Source organism: Cebus imitator, unplaced genomic scaffold, assembly GCF_001604975.1.
Source record: "Cebus imitator isolate Cc_AM_T3 unplaced genomic scaffold, Cebus_imitator-1.0 Scaffold47, whole genome shotgun sequence".
NCBI lineage: Eukaryota > Metazoa > Chordata > Mammalia > Primates > Cebidae > Cebus > Cebus imitator.
In genome coordinates, this window is record NW_016107362.1 from 1,362,183 (window position 1) to 1,383,954 (window position 21,772).

Below are 21,772 nucleotides of genomic sequence, written 5' to 3' on the forward strand. Positions count from 1 at the left end.
CAAAATCACGCCACTGTACTCCAGTGTGGGCTACAGAGCGAGACTCTCTCTCAAAAACAAAAAACAAATAAACCCTTCCAAACCGCATCTAAACAACTCACAATAACTGTGGAGACAGGGACAGTGAGTGTCTTGGGGAGGTGCACAGTTGTGGGAGATGGAAATGCCATAAAAACCTAGAGGCTGAATCAAAGAAGGCAGAATGTAGAATTCAAATAGTCAATCAATCAATCACAAAGCACTTACTAAACACCTATCATGTTCTAAATCTCTATGGTCCCTGTCACCTTTTATTTGCTCTCTGTACTTATGATTGGACAGACACGATGTGCTTCCCGTGCTGAGGGAGGGTCAATGGAGGAGTACATGGAACATTGTCTTTTAACACAATTTTACAACTTAGTGAAGACTCAAAATTTTGCTTATCAGAAGAGGACTTTATTCAGATGACATAAGAGTACTAATTAGGATCCTTTATTTGTTTAAGAACATGTTTCTTTTTTGCGACGGAGTCTGGCTCTGTCACCCAGGCTGGAGTGCGGTGGCGCGATATTGGCTCACTGCAACCTCCGCCTCCTGGGTTCCATTGATTCTCCTGCCTCAGTCTCCCTAGTGGCTGGGACTACAGGTGTGCACCGCCACGTCTGGCTAATTTTGGTATTTTTCAGTAGAGACGGGGTTTCATCATATTGGCCAGGCTGGTCTCGATCTCCTGATCTCGTGACCCACCCACCTTGGCCTCCTAAAGTACTGGGATTACAGGCGTGAGCCACCGTGCTCAGCCTTGGAAGTGTTTCTTAATAGTTCATGTTAAAAAAAACCCAAAAGTATGTCTATAGATTTCATGTTTTATTTGGCAGAGAAAAGTCCCACTGTACAAGGCAGACTTAAAAGGATTTGAACATAAGGAGAAGAGTCTGATGCATTTGCTTTTCTTCTCAGGGAGAAGAATCCCTGACTTCAGAACCCCTGAGGTCCTGCAAGTGATTTGTATTAGAGCATCCCTGCAGTTGACTGTCTGACAGTCACCAGATGCTGGATTGATCTGCAAGTGCCAGAAGTGCACAAAGACATCACTCCAGCAAGAAAGAGCTCTGGGCTGGAGTGTGACTCCAGCGCCCTGGAGGACTGGTAGGAAACGTCATAAACTTTCTCCCTCTTTGACAGATCTGCTGTTTTAGTCCTTAGTAAACCAGGAAGGCCTATAAGTAATCATCTTGGTTGAAGAAATGGATTTAGGTGCCAGGACTCCTTCAGATCTAGGTAGAGCTGGGGTGGGTTGCGTGGGTACAAGGGATGTTAAAAATGCTTTAGATTTTGGCAGGCTGAGCTTGGTTTCTCAGTAACAAAGGGCAAGCTTCTCACTCCTTATCAGAGATGAAGGATTTTTCAGTATTAAACTACATCATTTTTCTTGAGGTCAAAACATGTTGTAAGCATACATCTCTGGAATCACAAATGGAAAAATCTAACCTGTTTTGCAGAAATTGATCTTATAGTTTTTTTTCAGGAACTTTTTTTTTCTTTTTAAGGTAAGGTAGGCATCCTTGTATTATTCTACTAGCTTTAATGAACCTCCTGTTTTCTGGGACTTTAAAAATTCAGTGAAACTGACCTGGAAAAGGTGATCAAGAAGAAAGATAGCAGTCTCCCTCCCTACCTCTCTCTCTCTCTCTGTGTGTGCGTGTGTGTGCGCGCGCGTGTGTTTAATTGTGCAGGTGTGATGAATGAGAATTGCTGCTACATAACAGGCAAAACATAGATTTGTGAATCAGATAGGCATAGCTAAAATTCTGACTCCAGCATTATTAAGTAAGTGTTTTGGCGCAAGTTAGATGACCTCAGATTTCTCACCTGTAACATGGGTATAATCTTATCTATTTAGCGCAGTATTTGGCACTAGCACACAGAAGAGGTGCTCAAGAAATGGCAACTTTGATTATAATAGCAATTATTATTACGCCTTTTAACTCAATAGGCTCAGGAAAAACTTTATGAAATTCATGGTCCACACTTGTTTTAGAAGTTCTACAGCTTTTGACTTTTGCTATTTGGGTAGTGAATCTTTATGCCTGTTAATTTCTGTTTTTGGACTCCAGACTTTGAAATGTGTATAGATTTTATGCTAAGGCGATCGAAAACCAGGAGCCAAGACTCATGGGTTGTGGACATGAGGGCTGGCCAGTCTGTTTTGTGTATCATTCATAAGTCTTAAATTGGTCATTCTTAAGGCCTAATAATGCCGTTGATCAAGATAACTTGGAGTCATTACAGTTAACTTCTTTATCAAATAAATGAATAAAAAAGAGTATACATTACTGGAACTTTCCTTCAGCTCAGTCCCACAACAACTGAGTGAAATTTGATAGAATGGGACTCAGATAGGAATGTTTTTGGAAAAGCTTCTCTGGTGAATCTCCTGCACACCCAGATTTGAGATCTACTGACTCTAAACATTTTAAATTTAAATTATTTTTAATGAATTAATTGCCCCTTCTTAACAGCCAGGACTGTAAGTCTTTTTTATTTAACGTTTTTCTTTCTCTGTTGTCACTCTCAGCTGTCCTATCTCTGGGGGCTGTTTGTCCTTTCTCCTCCTCTTCTGGAGGAGACATTCCCGTTGGAAACATCTAATGATGTTTATAATATCTAGGGAAGCAGCTAACCAAACTTGTTAGAATTGTGGTTCATGATCCTTCTACCCATTTGGCTGGTGGCTTTTTGGTTCTCTGAACTTCCAGTTTCAAGGTCACCAAGTATTAAAATGTCTGTAGTTCCTAGGTCATGGGGCCTGAGAACTAGGAGCCCGGACACATGAATCACAGAGAACAGAGTCAGCCAGTCCATTTGGTAGTCAGTGGCTTCACAGTTCTTAAATTGCAGTGCTTGAGCAGGAACCCCAGGGAACGCACTAGGTACTGAAAGGCAGCGCAGAAGCCACGGAAAACATGGAGGGCTGTGTTTTAATGCTACCTCCATCATTAGCTGTGTGACCTTGGGCCAGTAGTTTACCTCGCTGGACCTCTGTTTCTTTTCTTGTAAAACTAGGTAAAAACTTTTGAAATATTTCCAGCAGAAAAATCATAGAGAATAATGTAACAATTATACGTGTACCTATCGCTCACTCTAATAAATCCTATAACTTTTCCATGATGACTTCTTTATATGTTTGAAGATAATTTTGAAGCCTCTTTTGAACCTCCTCCATAATCTTATTCTCTTTCCTTCACCCCTAGAAATAATCATTATCCATTAATCATTACTGGAGTTTATCATTCCATGTATATTTTATGTTATATCTATACCTGTTTACGAACAATGTATAGGATCATCTTACTGGTTTTTACACTTGAAATGAGTGCTATGACTATTCATATTATTCTTCAATGTACCTTTTTAAAATTTACTGTCATGTGTTTGAGACTAATTCATGTTGATGCTTGTGGCTCTGGTTTGCACTGTATAATGTTCCGTTATATGAATATACCATTTGATGTAGCCCATTCTTCTGTCGGTGAATCTGAAGTTATTCAGGATAGAGAAATTTCAAGGGCCCCTCCAGTTTGAACTTTCTAGGATCTGGCATGAAAATGTAATTTTTCTCAAGAAGTTTTGTAGCAACATCTTTGGCCTTTCCCACTGTCTCAGGTGTCTGCTTTCTCAAGGGAGACCTCGTGGGCATGTGGGAGACTGCGGAAGTCAGATCTTTGGCTGCTGGGGTCATCCCCGTGTTTAGTGAGCACAAAGAGGCCGTTATCATGCAGTGGATCAAAAAGCACAGACTTTGGAATCAGTCAGACTTTGTTTTGCATCCTAACTTTGCCACCTGTGAGTTGTATAATCTTGGGCAAACTACGTAATCTCTGGGAACTTGAACTTCCTCAACTAGAAAATTAGAAACGCATGGTCGGGCGTGGTGGTTCATGCCTGTAATCCTAGTACTTTGGGAAGCCGAGGCAGGCTGATTGCCTGAGCTCAGGAGTTTGAGACCATCCTGGGCAACATGGTGAAACCCCATCTCTACTAAAATACAAAAAATTAGCCAGGCGTGGCAGTGTGCACCTGCAGTCCCAGCTACTTGGGAGGATGAGGCAGAAGAATTGCTTGAACCCGGGAGCCAGAGGTTGCAGTGAGCCGAGATGGTACCCCTGCACTCTTTCCTGTGCAAAAGAGTGAGACTCCATCTCCAAAAAAAAAAAAAAGAAAAGTAGGAAAACAATTTTTCCTGCTTATGGTTGCCATGAGGATTAAAGACGATAATGTATATAAAGTACTTGGCAGCATGCATGCTTCCTAGTAAGTGCTTGATAAAGTGATAGAGCATATAGTGTGTGTGTGTGTGTGTGCGCGTGTGTGCACGTGAGAGGGAGAGAGAGAGAGGATAAGAGAATGCCAAGGCTCTGCCAGGACCAGCGGGCATCTTCCCAAATTATTTCCCCAAGTTATTTCCAACTTAAGAAGCCTAGCATTTAGTTTGTACTTAATAAATATCTGATTACAAAAATGAATAAGCAAGTATGTAAATATATGAGTGAGACAATTAGAAACGTGCATTGACCAGTGTGATCAATGGAAGCAAGTTTATGAAATGACCACAGAGCAGCTTTTCAGTAGTTTCTATTAGTAGGGGGTGACTCAGAAAAGTTAAGAACATTTTTCCTGAAGATCAAATATTCTATTGTACAAATCGGTCATTTCTTTAAATCCCTAAAACAATCCTGCTGAAGCTTTAGACAAATGGTGGCCCCAGAAGCACCATCCAGCTCAGATATGCCCTACACTTTCCTATTTGTCACTGTCACAACTCTCTGTCCTAATTATTCCATCCTGTTTGATCAGCGTTCATCCTCTAGACAGCCTGACTTCTTAAGTGAATGTCCACGTTTACACTAGAGCAGCAGGCACTTCCTGGCTGGCTCCTTCCAGACAAGGAGCCTCTGTTCACCTTGGGACTGGGGAGCAAACAGCCTCTGACTGTCCCAGCTGGTGAGCAACAAGCCCAGTCCTGGGACAGGATATTTCACGTACATATTTCTGAGCAATAAGATGGGAAGCAAACCAATCGGTTATAAGATTGCCAGCCTTTGAAAAAGCAACACTCAGCAATAGCATTTACAGGCTAATGTTTAAGAAAATAAAACCTGTCTATCTACCCAGGATTCCTTTTAAGTGGCAGAGAGTTTGCAAAGGTGTACCATTTCTAAATAAAGTGCTTTTGACAGGAGCTCATGCTGAATGATGGTAGAGTATTGTTATGGTTCTGTTTTACTTTTGAGGCTGTGTTTATGTCCTGTCTGAAGCCTTTAAAAATACCGTATAGACATGTGAGAAACCAGTTTACTTGACTCCTATTTAAAAAAAGAAGGAAAAGAAAACTCACGTTTCTGCTTGACTTAGAGGTTAGTAAATTGAGTGCAGCCGGTTTGTGGTCATTGGGTTTGCTTAGGCTAAATGGATTCAAAGCAGCGATTTGAATCCCTGTCTTGGGGGTCAGGTTGGGGCCTTTTGTTCAGGGCCATCTTGAGTGGCAGGAGGGCCAGGGAGGTGGAGGAATGACAAGTATTATAGGACTGTGGGTTGCTATGGTCTCACACTAGCTTCCAGAGCCCAGCTATTTTCTTCTGTTGAAGGGAAAGCTGGAGAGGGAGAGAGGAGAGAGAGAGAGAGAGAGAGAGAGAGAGAAAGAAACAGAGTAGAAGAAGGAGAGGCAGAAGGTAAGGGCCAGAGCAGCCCCAAGCCTGGCCGCCCCTCACTACCTCCATCCCCCACCCCACTAACCATCACCTTCTCGCTGACCCAGACACAGAATATAAATGAAACACTTTGCCGGTGCGGGACACTAACTGGCAGTGGCCTGCTGGAGCTAAGGCCATTTTCTAAGCAACTCACTAATCAGAAGTGACTGAGGCTCTGAAGAGAATACAGCCCAGCCTGGGATCCACCCTCCATGCTAATGAAGAAGGCAGTGAGGTGGATAATTAAGGGCAGTGATGTGAATAATTCCAAACTGATAATTCGAAGGTAATGAAATGCATTAGGAGTTTGGGGGCAGCAGATTTCCCTTACCAGACAGGGCTGTTTTATGATGAAATAAGCTTGCCTTTTCTAAGCACAGACCAGCTGACTCTGAGTGGTGCTGGCCTGGGAAGACTGGGGTTGCAGGGAGGAGCTGACCCAGGATTAGGAATTCATGCAGCCATTCAAGACAATGTCTAGGAAGCTTACATAACCACATAGGGAGACACGTGTGGTATAATTTTAAGCGAACAAAGAAAGAAGCATGCTAAGTGAATATTTTGGCCAGCTACTGCAATGTGTAAAACAAACAGAACCAATAAACCAAAACTTTATGTATGTGGAAGAAAGATCAGAAAGGACCCTATTAGAGGTTGAATGCCCTTATCTTAAATGCTTGGACAAGAACTGTTTTGGAGTTTGGCTTTTTTTTGGATTTTGGAATATTTGCCTTATACTTACCAGCTGAGCATCCCAAACTGAAAAATCCAAAATCAAAAAAACTCAAAATGAGAATTCCCTTTGAGTGTCATGTCAGTGTTTCTAAAGTTTCAGATTTTGGAGCATTTGCATTTTGGGTTTTTGAATTTTGTATGCTTAACCTGCATTAGAAAGTTTAATAGTAGTTACCTGGGTAACGGAGGCCGGGAGCAGTGGCTTAAGCCTGTAATGATAGGACTTTGGGAGGCTGAGGCAGGCATTATTGCCTGAGCTCGGGAGTTCCATACCAGCCTGGGCAGCATAATGAAACTCCATCTCTTAAAAAAGAAGAAGAAGAGGAAGAGGAAGAGGAAGAAGAAGAAGAAGAAGAAGAAGAAGAAGAAGAAGAAGAAGAAGAAGAAAGAAGAAGAAAGAAGAAGAAAGAAGAAGAAAGAAGAAGAAAGAAGAAGAAAGAAGAAGAAGAAGAAGAAGAAGAAGAAGAAGTAGAAGAAGAAAGTAGTTGTCTGGGTAGTGGGACTATGGGCTATTTCTTTTATTCTCTCTAATATTATTTTCTAAATTTTCTTACATTAACTCAAACCATTTTCATAATGTAAAAGGTGGACATACTAAAATAAGAATTAGCTGTGGCATAATTCTTCCCCAGAAGGGACAGAAGAGATCTGAAAGATGCTAACTTTGTGACTAGCAGATGGGGTGTGCAGTCTAGAGAGGCTACATTTTGCTGCGTAAGTTGTTAGAGGGCCTGGCAGTCCTATTCTGGATAGAAATATTTCCTCTGCGAGATTCAGACTGTGGTTGGGCATGGTGGCTCATGCCTGTAATCCCAGAGATTTGGGAGGCCAAGGCAGGAGAATCATTTGAGGCCAAGAATTCGAGATGAGCCTGGGAAACACAGTGAGACCCCCATCTCTACAAAAAACAATAATGAATTAATTAAAAATAAAAAATAGCCAGCCATGGTGTATAGCCCCAACTACTCCAGAGGCTGAAGTGGGAAAGTCACTTGAGCCTAGGGGTTCAAGGCTGCAGTAAGCTGTGATCACACCACTGCACTCCAGTCTGGGTGACAGTGAGACCCTATCTCTTAAAAAAACAAAATAAAATAAAATAAAAAAGAAATTCAGACTCTCTATAAAATCTCCCTGGCTCAGCTTTTCTAAAAGCTTATGAGATGTTTTCAGAGACGGCGACTTTTTGGCTACTGTGTTTCCACGTTCTCCTTAGGGTAGAACCAATTTCTACCATATTTATTAGCTTTATGGAACCTCCTCCTTGTCATGCATCTTTCTCCAGTCTTCTAGTTTTAGAACTAGTTATGAACATAACACTATCAAATTTACATGGACTCCTTAGTTTACTAAATCATGGGGCTGGCCAAGCTGTAGGGTTTACAAGAGATAGCTGGGAGGCAATGACTGATTATTTCTCATTCTTACTGATGAGACTAATGTAGGAGACTTGGTAGTGAATTACTTATTTTACCAAGATTTTCGTTTAATGAAGGTGATCTACTACCTCAAAATAAAATCCATACTTCCTTCTGCAAATTTTTGGATTTTTAAAGATAATATCTGTTATGGCCTAAATGTTTATGTCTCCCCTACAAAAATTCTTATGTTGAAATCCTAACTCCCCAGGTTATGGTATTGGGAGGTGGGGCCTTTTGAATGTGATTAGATCATGAAGATGGACGCTTATATTATAAGGGGCTGAAGAGACCAGAGTTCTTCCTTTCCATCATTTGAGGACACAATGAAAAACTGACCTTCACTGAATCTGCTAGCACCCCGATCTTAGACTTCCCACCTTCCCAAACTGTGAGAAAAGAATTTCTGTTGTTTATAAGCCACCTAGTTTATGGCATTTTGTTATAGCAGCCTGAACGGACTAAGAGGACCACCTTAGGAACTCTTTGATACTTAATCTCACAATGTTGCTTTTGGTACTGAATCTGCCAGGTGTTTGTGCTGCCATTAGCCATGACCTTATTTAGGGTTGGGTGGGTATTAAATTATTATGCATTGCTGGAGAGTTAAGATCACTCTGTCTTACTGAATTGAGTTGATAACAGTACTTATTGTGATCTTATGATACAAGCCAGATTCTAAAGCCTTGTCCTAAGCGTTTAACATATGTAGTTGCTCTCATGTGTAATCATTTCATAGTTGTATATACTGCAACTTCTGTAACTTAGAAAATGAGAACAACGATCCTTACCTCCAAAGCTATTAAGACAATTAAATACAATAGTATGATTAGTATAGTGTTTGGCAGATTCTAAGTGACATATTGGACCTGTTGAGCAGATGCATGCCAGTTACAATGCTCATTCGGACAAAGCCAAAGGATGTTTACGAAACCCACAGCCCCTTCTGAGCACTTCCTCATGTGGAGGCCACCATGCTTGTATTCCAAGGCCCTGCCCTGTTGAATTCTGAGGATTAGACTCAGGGAGGGCATTGGACCTAAAAACAGTCATTCTCTAGCTGATCAATAGCTTATGTAGTTATACCTGTCTCTGCCTATCCGGAATAATAGTGACTAGCCCACTCAATCAGGTCCTGTTTTAGAAAGCTGGACTCATAACATACTTGGAGGGTCCAGCAGCAGGAGCAATACAGACTGAGCTACAGCTCTTCTCTGCTTCACTCCTTTTCCTCTCTCCCCTTTCTTCTGGAAACAGACCCCAACCTTCTAGCCGTAGCTACCTTACCTGGGTCAGAGTACTTTCCTTGGATTTTTCTGATTGGGTTCTGGTTCTTCTCAGGTTAGGAGGTTCTGTGCAGCCAGGTTTCCTATGCACATGCCTGCAAGGGCCAGGTAGGTAACTTCAGTGAGAATTGACCAGGTGCAAAAATAATGGGCCTGGGGAGGTCTCAGGGCCAAGCACAAAGGATGTCTGCCAAAGGCAACCAAATTAAAGGAGCATGTGTACCTGTCTTGACCAATAAAATAAGTGAAGTTTTAATGTAGTCCCCACTTCCAGATAATGTCAACTCAGAAGCCTAGTGTGAGATCCACTCACCCTAAAAATGGACTTTCTCCAGGAAGAGATACCATGGCTACAAGCACTTTATGGAAGGTGGCTCTTTGTTTGGTAACTGTCTGTCTCAACAATATCAAAGATGGAAACCCTGAAGGAGAAGATGGATCTATGTGTCTGAATAAATAAAACTTCTGTAAGTTAAAAAATAATTGTAAATATAAATATAAGTGCATAATAATATGCTATACAATAAATATACAATATGTAAATAAATATAAGTCTAATAACTAAATTACAAGACAAATGACAAGCTTTAAAAAGTACTTACATTGGTCTATGTGTCTGTTTTTGTATCAGTTCCTTGTTATTTTGGTTACAGTAGCTTTGCAGTACGGTTTGAAGTTGGGCAGTGTGATTCTTCCAGCTGCGTTCTTTTTGCATAGGATTGCCTTGGCTGTTTGGGCTGTTTTTTGGTTTCATATGAATTTTAGAATAGCTTTTTTCTAGTTCTGTAAGAGCCCAGAAATAAAGTCACACACACACAACAATCTGATTTTTGACAAAGCTGACAAAAACCAGCATGGGAAAAGGAGTCCCTATTCAGTAAATGGTGCTGGGATACCTGGCTGGCCAGATGCAGAAGATTGGAGCTGGACCTCTTCCTTTCACAGTATACAAAAATCTACTCAGGACGGATTAAAGATCTAAATGTAAAACCTAAGACTATAAAAACCTAGAAGATAACCTATGAAATACCATTTTGGATGTACAAACTGGCAAAGATTTTATGATGAAAATGCCAAAAGCAATGACAACAAAATTAAAAAATTGACAAAGCACTTCTGCACAGCAAAAGAAACTTTCAACAGAGTAAGACAGGCAACCTGCAGAATGGGGGAAGATATTTGCAAAATATACATCTGATGGAGGTCTAATATCCAGAATCTACAAGGAAATTAAACATGCAAGCAAAAACCAAACAACCCCATTGAAAAGTGGGCAAAGGACACAAAAAGACATCAAAAGAAGACATACCTGAGTCATGAGTCTACCTATGTAACAAACCGGCATATGTACCCCTGAACCTAAAATAAAAGTTACCATTTTTTTAACAATTACTTAGAATAGATATTTTTTGATGCTGCTCACTATAGCTGATACTAATACTGTGTCCCATTTATTTGTTTCTTTCTGCATCACTTTTTTCAGGTAGACAAATCCAGGCAACCTTTCCCATGAGGCAACAGGATACCAATTATCCCGTGGATCTTACGTCCTACTCCATCTGAGCAACTAAACCCCTAAATCGGTCTGATTTAGACTGCTGATTTAGACAGATTTAAGACTGCGAGGAGAAGTCAGTGCTTGGTTTCTGAATTTTTTCTTGTCATTTCTATGATATGTTATTGTCAAACTGGACTCTCAGATAATGTATAGTGAGGGGAACTTTGAAACATAAATTTGTTTTCTATTATTTGTCATTCTTAGGGTGCAACCACAAAACTCCGCTGCCCGGTGGGGATGAATGACCTTGTCTCTTGTGTGTCCCTGGCTCCCGGTCACACCTTTGGAAGGATGATTATACCTCCTTGCACAAATGAATGATTCTCTGCAAGTATGTAGTATTTAAATGAGCTCAGTTCAAAGAAACTGCCCACATTCCCTGTTCTTGTTGATACTATCTTCAAACCTGTGAATTAATTAAAACACCTGGGTTTTAAACTGGCAACATCATTCTCCAGCTATAATTTCCTTTGTGACCCAGGAAAGCCTCTAAGTTATAGATCTACTTCATAGAATTAAAAATCCTTGTTAATATTGAATAGTGCAAGCATGTTGCTCTACTTTAAAAATGTGTCAGACCTTGTAACTTCGTCTACAATGTCACAGAACTTGGACAGCTTTGGGAAATAGGCTATAATTGGAAGACAGAAACACGGTTTAAGGAAAGCAGAATACATACACACAGAGAAATTCTCATTGATGGGAACTGTTTGTTGAGATGTTCTTGTAAAAGGATTTTTTAAAGACACAAAGCAAGAAAACTAGAGGGTAAGCAGGGGAAATCATCACTTTTTTCGTAGATAAGATAGGGTTAATTCATGGTAGAACCCTTAGGCTGTGCCTCTTTAGTTTTAGGGCCCTTTAATGCCAATGTCTGGGAAGATCTCTGGAAGGGGGAAGGGAAAGCAAATCATAAAGTTGAAAAACAAAAAGGCCTGTCATTCTGGTTATTTTGTATAATAAACCACCTGAAAACACAGTGGCATAACACAGCATTCAGTATCATCTCATGATTCTGAAGGGTGACATGGCTGGAAGACCTGAGGGCTGGTGGATCATCACTCTCCATAGTAGCCTCTCCATGTCGCTAGCTTGGGCTTCCTCACAGCATGGAGATCTCAGGGTGGTCTGATTTTTTACATGCTGCTTGCCTGTGCCAGAGCAAGTGTTCTAAGAAGCCAAGGTGGAAGTTGCCAGTCCTGTTAAAGGTGAAGGCCAACCTTGCAGAGTATTACTTCTGCCATTCTGTGTTGGTCACAGGCCAGCCATGATTCAAGAGGACATGAAACTAACCATACCTCTTGATAGGAAGTGTCAAAGAGTTTGTTGCCATCATGAATCCACCATCATCATCAAAGTGATTTTGAAGGGCAGGAGAAGAACCAAATTAAAGCTCAAAGGAACTATGTGGAAGGGTGGCTTTTCTTTTGCATTGTGCTCAACTTTATGGTACTTTTTTTTTTGGCTTCAATAATTGGAGAGGGGTATAAGAAATTTGGAGAAGTTTCAGAGAGAAGAGGACCTCACAAGATGATCGAAATGTTGGGAAGTAGGATCTGCACAGAGAGATTAAAAGAAGTAGGACTGATTGGCCTGAAGCAGGGACGGCTGAGAGGCAGCCAAATAATCATCTTCAAATGCATGAGGATTGCTATAAAACTGTTGCATGACCAGAGAAAGCTGAGCTTAAAGGAACTGGGTTGAAAACACTGAAGAATTTCTTAATCAAGACATGAGCACCTCTGAGATGTGAAAGAAATTCCCTTTTCTGAAGCCTTTTGAAAGAGAATATGTGCTATGTGCCTATAAAGGATTTAAGATTAGCTTTACTGGACATAGAAATGGTAGATCAGATTATCTCTCTTTCTTTTGGTAGCCGAATTAGTTTTTCAAGTGAAACCTTATTTAGAACGCATGAAAAGTGATGTTGTTTGGTTGAGGTAAGGGCACAGATGAAGCCACACTCTTCTCTTTCCCATTCCTTATCTTCCCAATTGGCTCCAAAAGTCACTGTTGGAGCCACAGAGATCCAGCTAAAAATAGTTTGAAAATCATTGAAATGGAAAGTGGGTTTCCTAACTGTTTTGTACAAGCTGTGGGTACTTGGAGGCTTTTTCCAAATTACATTTAGGCTTTGAAATTTTCTAAAATTGCTGAATTCTTTACATGGTTCAAATTGGTGAGATTAGGTTTTTTCTGAACTCAGGTTCTATTTTCTTGTGTATTGACACATAGCACTCTTATATTCTTTTGTTGGTAGTATATTCGTTACTAAGTCTAAGAAAAGCAATAATTAACATTTATATATCTTTTGATAAATACTTTTGTAGAATTTACTATTCATTAGTAAATGATGAAGAGTAAACTATTCATCAAATTTACTAAACTTCAAGTAAATTTACTAAACTTTGAATGTACTAAATTGAAGTAATTTACTAAACTTGAATAAAGAGAAAATCTTATTGTAACCCTCAAGGCTGTCACCCCAATGCTATTATCCGGATAGTTTCATGAATAGTCCATTTACTTTGGTGTATTCTAGCACCATTGTAATACACACACATATTATTACAACTTTAACACTAAATCAAGTTTACATTAAAATATTTAGATACACAAAGATTTTGGTTGGCACAACTTCTGGTTTTAAGATGATGAACTGAGTGCCTGCTGCATCTCTCCTTTTCTCATACCAAGGCCATATAATTAGGAGAAAAAATATTTTTAAAAGATACACAACTGCATTGAAAATCACATACAGCCCGACTGGATTAAAAAACATAAAGATAAGGCCAAGCACAGTGGCTCATGCCTGTAATCCCAGCACTTTGGGAGGCCAAGAGGGTTGGATCACTTACGGTCAGGAGTTCCAGACCAGCCTGGCCAACATGGTGAAACCTCATCTCTATCAAAAACACAAAAAATTAGCCAGGCATGGTCGTGCACGCCTGTGATCCCAGCTACTCAGGAGGCTGAGACAAGAGAATCACTTGAATCTGGGAGGCAGCAGTTGCAGTGAGCAGAGATAGCACTATTGTACTCAGGCCTGGGTGACAGAGCAAGACTCTGTCTCAAAAAACAAACAAAAGACAAAATAAAACTGAAAGAACAGAAAAGCCCAGTTGGTGGTGGTTGGCTAAATAAGCTGTTGAATATTAATACTTTGAAGTACTTTGTAATAGTTACAAAGAACAAAGTTGATCTATATACTAATAGAGCTACCTCTCTAAAATGCATTGTTGACTGAAGAAGCAACTTGACAACAATATAAAACCACTTACATTAACAGACATACAAACAATGCTATGTATATTCCTTGGATACAGATATCTATTTATGTAAGTAAATAAAAATTATAAAAGAACACATAGAAAAGATGTACACTTGTGGTTACGTCTGGGGATGGGAAAAGAGGTGCATGAGGTTTGGAGATGCTTAATCAGAAAGGACTTTAACCTCATCTAAAATGCTTTCATTTTTTAGTAGAAAAAACTCATTTTTTTCCTCATGTTATTAAATTGTTTTAAAAAGATTCCATGGTTTCAGAAAGTTTTGACAGTCCTATGCTAGTTTTAATGTGTCAAGCTGATGCATTTGGCTGCAAGTAACAGAAAACTTAATCCAAACAATAAGGCTTGAACAGTGAAGGAGTTTAGAATCCCATATGATAGGCTGCACAGCAGGGTAGAGGGTTGAATGATCCTGAAGTTCAGCCACGTCATTCAAGACTCAGGTTTTATTTATTTATTTATTTATTGCTTCAGTGGATTCTTAAGAACATTGCTTCAAATTTCCCTGCATCCTTGGAGTTTATGTAATCCTCAGGCTGATAGCAAGATGGTGCTAGCAGTGGTAAGCAAACAACATTCATATGGTGCTTACTCTATGAGTTTATATACATTGTATACATTAACTCATTTTTTCTCCCTTAAAACTCATTTTACAAATGCAAAACATGGAGGCATTGAAAGACTAAGTAATTTGGTGAAGGTACATAATTTGTAAGTGGTAGATTCAAACCCAGGCAATCTGGCATAAGAATATGTGCACGGATTCTCTAGGCTCTACTCAATACCTGCTTTTCCTTGTGGCTTCCCACCCCACCTTCACCTGCCCCTCTTTCCTGTCTTTTCTTGTAGCTTTTTTGAAGAAATTAGAAAACTTTTCCAAGAGCGCTCTCAGCAGACAACTTTACAAATGTCTTCGGCACGTTTGGTTCAGTCCTAAACCAAATAGACTACCCTTAGCCCAAACAAATCGCCCCTGGAATTGAGAGTGGGGTCAGCTTCCCCTAGGGGCATTGTTAGGTGGAGAGGCACACATACATGAACCAAATCTGTGTTCTCTTTGGAAGGAAGAAAATAAAAAAGTGAAGGGAATTAATGCTAAGGAGATAACCTACAGTATCCAGTAAAGGTAATTTCTACTAGTTCTTTGTAGCTCAATGACTTATGTATTTGGATTCCTGTTATGTTGAACACCCAAGTGAAAATTCCCAGGAAGCATTGGATACATGGTTCAAATCTTGAAAAAAATCTAGGCTAGAGATACAGATATGGACTGCAGATATAGATCTGTGTGTCATCAACACATAGATTATAATTGAAGTCATGGGTACTCAGAAAGTTCCCATAGGAGAATGTGTAGAGGTTTGAGAGAAGATGATGTACAATAAAATTTAGTGCTTTTATCTTGCATGATATTTGATAAAATGTTTTCTTTGGACTTTAACAAAACTATAACTGTGCTACTATATATAACTATACATAACTGTTATTCATAATATGGCCACATGTTTGTTTATATAATTTATTCTAAACATCATAAAGACTCTTTTGTTTTGTATAAGATGTTAAAGGGTCTAATAATGAAACCTTTGAAAGAACAACTTAAATTTGTCCCTGACAAATAAGAGATGAAGCAATCTTGTACCATCGATGGTAGAAGAGTTATGCCCTAGTATACACAGCCTATCACTTTGCTTTGGATGTGTCTTGTACTTGCAATCTAAGAGATTACTCCTCAGTGTGTGTTAGCCCCATATCTCAGTGGTTTGGCCCAGTAGTTATCTCTCGTTCACCTTGCAGTCCAATATGGCAGAGAGTCTTCTCCCTTACCTAGCGGTTCCACCAAAGTCTATTTTTTTTTTTTTTTTTGAGACGGAGTTTCACTCTTGTTGCCCAAGCTAGAGTGCAATGGAGCGATCTCAGCTCACTGCAATCTGTGCCTCCCAGGTTCAAGTGATTCTCCTGCCTCAGCCTCCTGAGTAGCGGGGATCACAGGTGCCCACCACCACACTTGGCTAATATTTTGTATTTTTAGTAGAGACGGGATTTCACTATGTTGGCCAGTCTGGTTTTGAACTTTTAACCTCAGGTGATTCACCTGCCTTGGCCTCCCAAAATGCTGGAATTACAGGCATGAACCACCGCACCTGTCCTCTACCATACTCTTAAGCCTTGAGTCCTCTGCTGGGTCCTCAGCATTTAGCTAACAGATGAGAAAAGAGAGAAAAATCATGGTGGATTGCATGAAAGGCCCCAGGCCAGGCATGGAGGTGGTGAACATGGCTTCTGACCCACATCTCGTAACCAGAACTTAGGGACAAGGCCAAATGTAACAGCAAGGAAGTCTGGGAAATGTAGTCTAGTTGTGTGTCCAGGAGGAAGAGGAAAATGGATTGGTGGGTACCTGGCTTGTCTCTTAAACATAATGGATAGACTGTGTTAAAAGCAGAACCTTAGACAAATCAAATTTAAAGAGTTTAATTGAGCAAAGTACGATTCATGAATTGGGCAGCCCCCAAACCAGAATAGGTTTGTAGAAATTCCAGCGCTGCCTTGTGGTTGAAGATTTATGAACAGGAAAAGGACAATGAGTACAGAAAATGGAAGTGAGGCACAGAAATAGCCAGATTGGTTACAGGTCAGCATTTGCCTTACTTGAACACAGTTTGAACAGTTAGCCACCTTTGATTGGCTGAAACTCGGTGCTTGGTACTAGAGTTACAATCTGTCTACACATCCAGTTACGTTACAGTTCACTATGTACAGAGAAATCTTTAGACCAAATTTACAAGGAGACCACTTTAGGTTAAACTTAGTTTAACAAGTGAAACATTTTCATTATGTCATATTTTAATGTCTTTACTTGGCACCTGTGCAATATCTGGTTCCTATTTATAAAAGACTTTGCTTATGCTGTATTCTTTCTCACTGATTACATCTTGGAAATTATTAATTTTTCATATTTTTGTTTATTCAGAATACTCTCATTTTTGCTCGTTATTTCTGGTTATTCTATTTTTTTTTTTTTCTCAAAATTCTCTGCCTTCTATTTTGCAGACTTGCATTTCAGTCAGAATGCATTCAATCTCTCCTCCAGTGCCTCAGTGGGTTTTTTTTCTGTGTTTCTTAGAGTTCTTACATATGGGTCAGCTATTTTTACGTAAGGTAAAACTTCTAAACTTTGCAGTGAGTGATCAAACATTAAATTATTGGATTCATTAAATAAAATCCCAGAAACACACACAACTCATAGAAACACTTCAGTGTACTATGATAAGGTCAAACCCAGCAACTTGTGTTTAGGGAGTTAGTTACCTGCTTTGACCAGGAGTTGCAGAAGTCATAGCTTAATTTTTAAAAGATTAAGTAAATAAATGCTCAGAAACACATATAATTCTTGACAGTCATTATGTGCTCATCAACTGTCATTGCTGATGTTTAAAAATTAACCAGCATGGTTTTCATGTGATCCTGGCATGATTAGGTCAAAACCACACCCAGCTTGGGGAAACATCCTTGAGCATTTTAGATATTTTGATATTATTTTTTCCATTGTTGTCATTAACAATGTGCTTAGGGACACATTAGGCCACAGCTGTTGCAATTAATTTCACCCTTGTGGCCTCAAGAGACAAGCCCCAGCAGTGGCCAGCTTAGTCCTAGGAGTGACAAGCCCTAACAGGACACTTTGGCATGGTGTTCTGTGGATCTCTCCCTGAAGACAACCTGTAGCTTGATCAGGTGGGGCTGGGGCCAACCCTGTCCTAGGGCTGGGGCTGGGCTGGGGCTGGCTGAGTGGTGTCAGTCTTTTCAATGCAAGGCTTTTCATTGGCTTGGCTGTACCCCTTGCAATTACTCTGGCTGGGTGACTCGACTTTAAGCAAAGTGAAACAGTCTGGGAACCACAAACAGGATGCCTGACAATTAGCTGCCATTTTACAAGAGTGGGTCTTAGGACTATCAGCATTTTCTAGGAAGGCCACTACCTACTCACCATCACCGCCAGCAGTGAGTGGTGGCTGAAGCCCTTCCATGGTAGACCAAGTGCTGTAATGATTGATTTTGCTAAAAATCGTGACCCTAATCTGCCCGAAATTGGATCAGTGTTCTACTATTCACATCATGTCACACAAATGGTGTGTAATAGCTTTGTCGTTTTTTTTAACTTGTTGAAGTGACCTATTTTATGGCTTGCTTTGAGGTCAGAATTAGACTTTTAAGTGCTATATGAAAAGAAATCTAAGCAAAATTAATCTGAACTGATTTGATTATCTGCTGAATTTAAATACATTTTTCTTACATTGTTCTTGCCTCAGTGGAATAATTAATTAGTAATTCCATTAGGTGTTTGTGAAAAAAACAAGGTTTGGGGGTAATGCCATGCCAAACAAATGCTCAAAATTAAAAATAAGAGCTCTTCATTTTATAACCTGTCTCTCTGTAAATGTAAACTTTGTTCTAATGTAGCCAAGGGGGGCAAAGTAGGAAATCAGGGGAAATGGAGAGTGAGATTTTAGCAAACAGGTTCACAATGTGCGCCAAGCTATGAAGGAGGGCCGATGGGGAGGAGGGCGCCGTGAGTGTTGGGAGGTGGGACTTAAACAGATTTCCTTTTTGCTGTTTCTTTCTCGATGGAGTCTGCTTGCTCTGCCTCTGGATTGTAAGACATAGTCATTCAGCTACCATTAAACATGTCACTGCTAACAGTGAGCAAAAATAGAAATTACTCTCAGTTGAAACGGCAGGGAGACAAGTAGGAAAATTTGGGTTGGTCTAATGGAACCTCACCCACTCCTAATGTTCTCCATACCAACTTAGCAAGTGTCTGTAAGCAAAATGCTGTGAATACGGACATACATCAGGAATGGGCACAGGATCGCAGGTCTGGCTTTAAAAGTACATGATATTGTACGTGACCCCAGCTTGGAAAAAAAATATGAAAGAAGGAGGAGACACACCAAAGTGTTAGGTGATTATGAGTGGGATATAAAGTAATGGGTTTATTCTTTATATTTTTCTAAGTTTCCATTTTTTCTATAGCAGTACACACACACACACACACACACACACACACACAAAAGCTGGCTCAAAAGCAATAATGAAAACGTTAGAAAGCTATCTGAGAATAAATAAAGAGAAACTGTCCTTGAGGAATCTTGGCTTTCAGAAGCAAAGAGGTCGGGGAAAGATCTGTTCTTCCCTAACCTGTGAATAAAATCTTCATCCAGTAAAGCAGAACTGTGGTGAAAGGAAACAAAAATATGCTTCTGGTTTTCCTCTAGTCAGATTAAGTGCACAGACTCGAGCCAGATTGCCTGGAATGAAATCCAGAACTGCCAATTACTAGCTAATTAATCCCTCTGAGCCTCAGTTCCCTCATTGGTAAGATCAGGGATAAAAATAGCACCGAATTTATAAAGTTATTGTGAAAATTAAATGACTAATTTGTGTATCCTTAAAATGGTGGCTGGCACATGATAAGTGGTAAATAAATCTTAGGTATTTATTTCAATAATAATCTTATTAATGTTATCATTACCGAGTAGAGCTTATTGAAACAGTACCGCAGTCTACTACTGTATAGATGTTGCTAACTCATTAACACTGAATTTGCGAAAATGGGTACAATAATATTTACCTTGCAAGTGTTGTTTATAGAATCAGAGCTAATGCAAGTCAAGTGCCAAGAACAGTCTCAATGGATTTTGAGAAATGGTTAGTATTATTTCTAGTTTAAGTGAATATGTTTTGAGTCAAAAATTTTCAAGCACTTACTATGTGATGGGCATCGTGTTCATCTCTTTGTGGTCCAGAATGTGGCCTGTGTTACTGTATGCTCCATGTAAGCTTGAGAAGAATATGTATCTATTGTTGGACAGAATATTCTATAAATGTTAATTAGATCAAGTTGATTGACAGTGTTGTTCAGGTCAACTCTATCCTTACCGATTTTCTGCTGGCTGGATCTATCAATTACTGACAGAGGGATGTTGAAGTCTCCAACTCTAATAGCAGATTTGTCTCTTTTATCTTTCAGTTCTATCCATTCTTGCTTTGTGTATTTTGATGCTCTGTATTAGTGTGTTCATCACTTTTTATTCATTTCTTCATGTAATTTCCACAAAATCAGTATGAGGCATGAGTTAGTGGAAGATGTGCAAATTTATGTTAGTGAAATAAAGAGTTTGTCCAATGTTGTTATAGGTGGCAAATGGCAGAGCCACGTTTTGAACCCAGGTCTGTCATAGACCATAACCATCTAAGCAACCAAGTCCATCACTCAATATAATGCCATAGGCCAGAGATTTTAATTGCTAAACAATGGAAAATAAAGCATGTGACATATATATAAAGTATGGGCTGTATTCATACAATAGAGGTTATTTAAAACATGGAATAAGGAAAAAAAAAAAAAAAACCAGTAAGTTTCACCTGATTTGGGTTGAGGATCAAGGAAGCTGATATAAGATGCAGCTCTCAATGTGGAACTGAGTGTGTGTGTGTGTCCCTATATGCATTTTTTTCTCCTACCTGGCTCAGATGTCTTCAACTGACTTTGTGTTAATTGGGTTCTTCTTTCACACAGTCTCAGGGGACTGTCTAGGTTCATGGGGGAGACCCATCAGCTCCAGTGGGGCGGGCTGCCTCAGGAAGTGGAAGTTCAGCTATGACAGGTAGAGACATAGCCGAGATGTTTTTCTCCTCAAGGATTGGCCTATGGTTGGACTGCTCAGGGAAATTCTGAGTTTTTTCTTTTGGGGACCGTGGGGTGGAGCTGGAGAAGAAGGGTCATGAATCAGGATTTGGCTGGGCAGGCTCTGAGTCACTTATCTTCTTTCTCCAGATAGCACCCAGCGTGCCGGGAGACGAGGAAGCTACATCACCAACATTTCCCACTGTTAGCATCAGGGTGTTAGCTGGTCGTTTTCCCTTCAGCACCAATTAATGTTCACCTGGATGTTTTGATTTGGATACTTTTGAAATCTCTTCTGTCAAGGTACTACTTAGCAGTTTAGGTGCTACAAGAAACTGGCTATATTTATGTCTAAAAAGTTTTACAGTGCCTTTTAAAATGTTCTCACCAAAGCACTCAAGATTGTATCAGCAGTAAGTATGTCATCCACATGAATATCCGTGGAGTCTCACCGTGAATAACGTGATTAAGGAGCATAATGTGTGGACGCCCAGCCCATCGGGAGCTTCATCAGCCTGAGTCTTTAGGTGAGTTCCCCGGAGGGAGCATCATCAACACCCTTCAAGACAGCCTCTGTCTTGCCCAAGTATTTTTTCTGCCAATAATAGGACCTACTATGGGGGAAAGTGGAAAGATTATTATTTTTTAATTAATAAAATTTCTTTTTTAGAGCAGTTTTAGATTCACAGTAAAATAGAGCAAAGAGTACAGAGATTTCTTATATACCCTTGTTCCCACACATAAACCACCTCCCCCAATACAGACATTTAATATCACAGTGGTACATTTGTTATACTTGATCAACCCAGATTGGCACATCATCACCCAAAGTTCGTAGTTTTCTTTAGGGTCCACTGTTGATGGTGTACATTCTATGGGTTTTGGCTAACGTGTAATAGCGGGTACCCATCATTATAGTACCAAACAGAAAGTTCCACTGCCCTAAACGTCCTCTGTGATCTGCTTATTCATCCCTCCCTCCCACCTACAGTTGAAGGATCTTAACATTTTATTTAGAATGTATATATATATTTCTTTCTTCTTCTTTTTTTTTTTTTTTTT

The 21,772-nt window shown here is 39.8% G+C and overlaps 1 long non-coding RNA gene across 1 annotated transcript; it reads left to right on the forward strand.

Annotated features, from left to right (window-relative positions):
* Positions 1 to 826: 826 nt before the first annotated feature.
* On the forward strand, positions 827 to 21,306 carry LOC119471009. The gene is made up of 3 exons (XR_005200003.1): positions 827 to 1,131; positions 5,277 to 5,399; positions 20,861 to 21,306. It is a non-coding gene; the product is annotated as an uncharacterized LOC119471009 (long non-coding RNA).
* Positions 21,307 to 21,772: the final 466 nt, after the last annotated feature.